Source organism: Trichechus manatus, unplaced genomic scaffold, assembly GCF_000243295.1.
Source record: "Trichechus manatus latirostris isolate Lorelei unplaced genomic scaffold, TriManLat1.0 scaffold00300, whole genome shotgun sequence".
Lineage (NCBI taxonomy): Eukaryota > Metazoa > Chordata > Mammalia > Sirenia > Trichechidae > Trichechus > Trichechus manatus.
In genome coordinates this window covers 882325-889725 of record NW_004444236.1, presented here as the reverse complement: position 1 = coordinate 889725, position 7401 = coordinate 882325, and the positions used below count along the sequence as shown (strand labels likewise).

Below are 7401 nucleotides of genomic sequence, written 5' to 3'. Positions count from 1 at the left end.
CCTCTGGACCAGCATTCAATTCTGTGATCAGGTGCTTGGAGTCCTCTAGGGTAAATGTGTTAAGAAGTACCCATCCTGTGCCTCCTTTAGATTTATAGTTTATACAATCAGTTCCACTCTTCTGAACTCCTATCTCTAGGTCCTACATGGAAAGCAAGCTTGATGGGGTAGCTGCATTGCATCTCAACCTGACTGAAATCACCTTGGTCCCATTCTTTACCAAGTCTCATTCTCAAGGCCAAGTAAATGAGTAAGAAAGTGTACTATTGCAATTGCAATTGTACTCTTAGAGTTAGAGAAGCCCCTGAGCTCTCCTAATCTGAGCACTTCATTTTGTTAGATCGTCTCTTCAAGTGGCCATCACCTGGTCTCAAACGTTACAAAGAACTATATTGAGTTCTAACTGGAGTCTGTTGACAGTGCCCAGAGCTGTGGGCTGTGGAAGCACACGCTGTGAGGGAGGAAGGGACAAGTCTGAGTCTGCCCGCTGCTTTTATTGTAACCTTTTGAGAGAGAGTGGGGTGGCAGACACTGAATCAGAGCCTTCAAATCAATACCAATTATCCCCTGATGTGTCTGGGAACCAAACAGTAGAAAATGAGCTGAAGGTAAAGTTAAGAAGGATTTAGATTAGACATTCAGCAGAACTGGCATAGTGGAAATTATAACCAACAGTGATGGAATTGAATTTTCTAGGAGACTTTAAAAAATAGGAACTATTTTCTTTGCTCTGGGCTGGGTATGGAGACCTTTATCTATGGTTATGAAGCCAGAGTCAGTTTGATTGTCCTAGGATGCCTCTAGCAAGCCCAGGCAGCTGAGAAATCCTTTCTTTGCATTAGGCAACCCTGCAAGGAGAGAATAACAGGGACCTGGGGCTGGAGAAGGTGGGGGAGGGGAAGCAGGTATTGGTGAGGGTTGTGTGAGGACCATCTGTATTTCATCAGTGAACTGCCACTCTAACCCTCCCTCCCTATATATATACACACACACTTACTCACACTCAAACATACACACATTCAACACTGTTCTGTCTCCACCCGCATCCTTAATTCTAGTGAAGATGTTTAAGGAACATCAGATCAAACTCTCGGCACCTCCCTCTGGCTCAAAAAACACAGCTCTAAAAGTAGAGAACTGGACCAGTCTCCTGGAGCCTAGCTTCCCTGGCATTCTCTGCTACCGTTCACATTTGCACAGTTTCTTTACGAAAGCAGCTCCTTTGTCTCTGGGATGGAGGGTGTTCCTGAATCCGTCAGCTTTACCCAGCGCAGTCTGAGAATAGCTGGACTGGGATGAAACCAAACTGAGGGAATGGGGGTGGAGGTAGAAATGGCATCGGCTTTCTCAGCTGGGCTGGGTGTGCTCTGCTTAATTAACATGAGAATGGAGAGGCTTCTCTGTATCCTCCCTCAGGGATGGAGGGGAAAGGAGAGCAAAGTCTCAGTTCTGTCCTTCTCCATTAGGGACTCTGGGGTTGGGAAAATGATCACCGTCACTTTCCTCCAATCCTCTGAGGACCCCAGGATCCAGGATAGAGAGAAAAGCTTTGATGGAGCCGGCTGGTGGATCTCCACTCCGGATTTTCCAGCTGTCCCTGTCCCCCCACCGCTCAGAGAGCAGGATGCTGAGATGGCTCGGTGATGCAGAAGGTATGTGCTTTTTCAGTTCTGGTGCTGATGCTGTGTGTGTGGTGAGGTCTCTGTGGCGCAATGGACGAGCGCGCTGGACTTCTAATCCAGAGGTTCCGGGTTCGAGTCCCGGCAGAGATGGTCACCTGGCAGGTGCCTCTTTTATTTTATATGCTGTCATGTTAGGTTGATAATTATATTTATTCCTCCCTGGAGGCTTTGGGGGAGAGAAAGGAAACCCGTTTCCTTGGGAATCCTGGGCCTCGGTCTCCTTTTCCCTCCCCTCTCTCTTCATTCTTTCTCTGCTTCTCCCTGACTGATTTTCATTGTCTAGCAGACGCTCCGATGTCTGCTGCATCTCTCTACTCAGCCCAACTGACTTAGCCTTTGAATCTTTTGCTTCCTGTGGGATAACTGTCACCTAGTGTCTGAGAGGCTAGGTCACAGGTGCTAGGACCACTGTGGTTCCCTCCTTTTACCTCTGAGAAGACAAAAAGAAAGATTGCCCCAGTGTCCCCAGTGCCAATGGGGAAATGCCCAGCTGTCCTCTCAGGTCACACCCACCTTGACCAAGGTGTTCCTTTTTGGGTTAGGAGATGGGGTCATGCAGAAGATAATTCCTTTCACTATTTGTCAGCTATACTTTTGAATTCCTGGGGTGTTTCGTGCTAAAGCTCATCACTCACTTCCTCATCTACAAGGTGAAGTGTAATCATTGCGCTTTGTCCCCGTAGAATAAACCACATGGCAACACACTAATTACCAGCAAGGAGTTGGATGAGCTTGTCCCCAGAAACTCAAAAGTCCTGGTCTTGTACTGAAATGCTCTTCATTGTGAAAAGTTTGTAACCTTTGCTGTTTGCTGGGCAAGCCTGGGGAGGGGGGAGGTTGCACCTGAACATTATTTTTGTAATTTCCATATTCCTTCCCCTTCTCTCATCTTGCATTCACTTCTGCTGTCTTTCCCTGTCTTTTCTAATGGGCCACATTCAGCCAGATGGGGGCTTGGTCAAATAAGCATGTAGCTCGGGTTTCTAATTTTGAGCTGATCTGGCTCTCTTCCTTGCATATTGCTGCCTCCAGCCTATTAGCTTGAGGGAACCACCCCTTCCAGGAACTGACCTCCACCTCAGGTGAACCCAGTAAACCTGAGAAGCACACCTCTTTCCCTATTGCTGGGGGAGAGTCCACATCTCTCCCACGTGGGGCTCTGGACTGGTGACTAGAGGACACAGACACACACTTGAATTCTGAGGAAGCTGGGGTGGCGGGGTAGGGGACAGTGGAGGAGTCCACATATGGGCTTAACCAGACCATGCCGAAGGATGGACAATGGCTGGTGCAGACAGAAGGACTCTGGAGAGTAATTGATGTTTTTTCTCTGTAGGACATATGGAGAATGTGTGTAGCAAATCGAAATTCCTGAAACTCTTTTGAAGTAATAAGTTACCTTAAAGTAACTTAAAATCCTTAGAGTGAGAGGCAACATAGCTTTACCTTTCTTTGTTACCTTGGGGGAGAATCAACTCAAGTATTAACCCTTTCTTGCCAGGTCTGTGGATATGCCCTTTGGAGGATACTGGTGTGGACTGGAAATTCCTGGGCAGCCCTTCCTTGAGCTTTTCTTTTATAGTTAGCTCAGCTTATCCTAGATGTTACTGCTTTAAGCCCTGGCCTGAGAAGAAAACGGGTCTGTGTGAGGAGGGAGGAAGGGAGGCTTGTGGAGCTGTAGGAGGAAGGGTGTCACAGTTTTCAACCATAACTCAGAATACTCTAACTTTCTAATTTCTCTGCCTCGTTCTGTGACGGGGCTGCTCAGCAGTAACAGTTCTAAGAAAGTAAGGAGGTTGTCCCTGTATTGCGCTGAAAGAACAGGGCAAGGGGGTAGGTCCATTCTGGTTTGTTCTAAGGTTTGCTCATTTCTAGAGGTTTTCTAATAATAATGATCAGTCTTCATGGGATTTTGGGGACTAGGAGTCGGGGTATGTGTGTCCAAGCATGAACTGTAATGGAATTTGTTCAAATGTTTGATTGGTGCAAATTGTAGTCAGCTCCTTATTTGAAGTCCTATGCCAGAGAGAACTAAAACCTCAAGTTTTAGTAATTCCCCAAGCCCGATTTTAGCCAGTTATTTCCTTTTTCTAACTTGGAATCAGAAGATCTTGGTAAGTTGCATCTTTGCCCAGTTGGTATACTTCTTTGTACTTTAATTTGCTTATTTATAAAAACAGGGTTATATTATCTGTCCTAAAAATGGGAAAATGGATGAGAAAGTTTATTTTACAGTTCCATCAAATATGCAGAGTCCCTGGGTAGTGCAAACCGTTAATATGCTCGACTGCTAACCGAAAGGTTGAAAGTTTGAGTCCACCCAGAGGTGCCTCGGAAGAAAGACCTGGTGACCTACTTCCAAAAAATCAGCCATTGAAAACCCAATGGAGCACAGCTCTGCTCTGACACACATGGGGTCACCATGAGTCAGAATCTACTCAGTGGCAACTAGTTTTTGTTGAACAAATATGCAGGCTGATGATGTTAGTTTTCTAGTTGCTTTCTTCTCTCTCCCATGTGAGAAATGTGCCTGGCCACAAAGTGGGGAAATGGAAGAAGGAGAGAGAGAGAGTCTAAATAATGAGGACCTGTCTGGAACATCCAGGGTGGCTGTATACTATCAGTTTGGGGCTGATGCTGACCTGTGATACCCTAAGGAAGAAGACAGATTGGATTTTTTTGGCTGATAGAGTCTTTCCAAGAGCAGAGGGGTCCCTCTGTGCCTTAGACAGTAGGCTTCAGCTCAGCCAGATGGGTAGAGATTCCCACCAACTACATTTAGGGGAACTAGAAGCCTCCACTTACTCCAACATCACCCAGACTTCAGCTTCCTCAGTCTTTGAGGTATGGAGTTTAGGGGACTTGACCAAAGATCTCACCAAGATTGGAGGCAAGATTTCCAGATTAGTAAAAAATTCTTCTATATGTGATAACACGTTTCTTCTTAATACATGAGGGTTAGCTCCTATTTCATGAACATCATAATTAACTATTTTTTAAAGATACTCTTAGAATATAAAATAGAAATGGGTGGTTTTTTATAAAGGTACTTCATTGTAGGACTCAAATGCTTCAGAGGTGCTGGGCTGATCATTAATTGCAAGGTATGCAGGCAGGATATGTCTTATTTGTTATTGTATTCTCAGTGCCTGAACTATGGTAGGCATTTGATGGATATATTTCAAAGAATTAATGCTGACTTAGATGGGCTATAAATTATGTAGATAGGAAAGAGAAAAAGACGTAGCTCCTGGGAGAGCAGGAAGGCAGGCAGTATCTTCATGCATTAATTCATTCAGTCAACTATTTGTCAAGTGCCCACTTTGTGACATCTTCCATGTTCTAGACACTGGAATCCAAATTAGCTGTCCCTACCCGCCTCATGGAGTGTGTACTCCAGTGGCGGAGACAAATAATAGACAGATAAATATTATGATATGATTTTAGGTAGAGATGCAGGCTGTGGAAGGATTTAGATGATAATAAGGGAGTAGACGGTGATGGGAAATGTGGTCACAGACGACCTCTCGCAGGAGGTGTCATTTGAGTGAAGACCTGCATGAAAGGAGGGAGGTTCATGAGATTCCAGACAGAGGACACCACAAGAGCAGAGACCCTGAGGTGGGCAGAAGCCCAATGGCTTTGAGGAGACACAGGAAAGTCAGTATGGCTGCAGTGGAGGGAAGAGGGTCAGAGTAGTATGAGATCAAGTTAAGAGACTAATTGGGGACATGTCATATAGGGTGGTGTTTTCACTCCATACACCCAACACCCCCTTGGTATATTAAGTCTAGAATCTTGCTTCACCTTTTCCTTTCTGCAATGAAGTTCATAGGTAATATTACCTTCCTATGTACATAATTAAAACAAATCAATATAATATCTTCACTGTAATATAAAAGAGAGGTGTAAGGAAATTAATTTATAAGAAAATAATATGTATTTTAATATGTAATGTCCTCCTAGCAGTCTGGGGGCTACATGAAGAATCCCCTTGAAAGCAACAGCTGTATGTGCAGACCAGTATTTTGTGATTTTCCAAACTGGTGAACACTTCGTACTTTTTTTTTTTTTTCCTGGTAACTTCTTTTTTTTTACTTGTTGTAGTTTAAATGAAAGTTTACAATTCAAGTTAGTCTCATACACAAATTTATACATACATTGTTATGTGACCCTAATTGCTCTCCCTATACTGTGACAGCACACTCCTCCTTTCCACCCCTGATTTCCTGTGTCCATTCAACCTATTCCTGACTCTCTCTGCCTTCTCTCTTCATACATTTTTGATCAAAACAAAGTAAACCTTCTTGCAACGTACACAGTGCCTTGCATTCCTGGAAAATTTAGCAAGTTTTAGACCATGCAGAAAACTCTGAATTTATATGTAAAAATGAGTTAGAATCTACATTCAGATACCTACAAGTAAATTTTCAATAGGTCATTCAGTAGAAGTGCATATAGCATAGGGCAATGCTTCTTTGTGTGAGACACTCCTGAGCATTGCAAGACACCTAAATCTCAGCTATCCTTCCTCACTAAACCCAGTAGATATAGATAAATTGCTGTCATCAAGTTGACTTTGACTCATGGTGACTTTATGTACAACAAAACAAACCGTTGTCTGGTCCTATGTTATTCTTACGATTGTTGGCATATTCAAGTCCATCTTTGTGGTTATTGTGCCAATCTTTCTCACCAAGGGTCTCCCTGACCCTTGCTGGCCCTCCACTTCACCAAATATGGTGTCCTCCTCCATCATTGATCCCTTCTGATGACTTATCCCGAGCAAGCAAGTTAGACAATGTTCTGTTGTGATCCATAAGATTTTCATTGAATTGGCTAATTTTTAGAAGTAGATAGCCAGGCTTTTCTTCCTGGCCTGGCTTAGTCTGGAAGTTCCACTGAAACCTGTCCACCATGGGTGACTCTGCTGGTATTTGAAATACCAGTGGCATAGCTTTCAGCATCACAGCAACACATAAGCCACCACAGAACGACAAACCAATAGATGGGTGATGGACTAAAGCTAGTAGTGTCCCTCAATCATTATGACAACAGAAATCGCTCCAACAAATTTTCAAACAGGTTCCTAGGGGCTGGTCCTTGAAGGCCCACTGGTGAGCATTGACATAGGATCTTATAGGCCAGGCTTTCCTGTGTGTTACTGAAAATCATCCATGGGTTTGAGCAGAGGAGTGACGGGATCTGGAGGTCCGATTTATATGTTAAAAGGTGAATTTTGGCTGTTGATACAGAATAGACTATGGGGTGTCAGGAGTAAGTTTGCAGGCGTGCTTAACTGTGGCCCTATAGAAACAGCAGAGTTTGGCACTGTGGTTCCAAGTGGTGGTGCAGGTACCACCAGAGGTGGAGGATTTTTGTATCAGTATCTGCCTGAAAGAGTGATTTGTCATCGCTGGGGAGTGGGTCCAGCTGGGATCACTTATATTTTGTCAGGTACCTAGTTATTTTTATTGTCATTGCAACAGTTGTCATCTACTAGTGAAAATGGTCATTTGTTTGTATTTAAAAGCCATAGCAAATAGAACTTACTCTTCAAAACACTATCATAGTATTTATACCCTCAATACCAAAACCCACTGCTGTCAATTTTTTTTTTTTTTAATATTTTATTGTACTTCAGGTGAAGGCTTACAGAACAAATAGTTTCTCATGTAACAGTAGCACACATGCTGTTTTATGACATTGGTTAACAACC

The 7401-nt window shown here is 43.7% G+C and overlaps 1 non-coding gene across 1 annotated transcript; it reads left to right on the top strand.

The window, feature by feature from the left end:
* The first annotated feature begins 1698 nt into the window (after positions 1 to 1698).
* Positions 1699 to 1772, top strand: TRNAR-UCU (transfer RNA arginine (anticodon UCU)). Its single transcript has one exon. It is a non-coding gene; the product is annotated as a tRNA-Arg (tRNA).
* The last annotated feature ends 5629 nt before the right edge of the window (positions 1773 to 7401 follow it).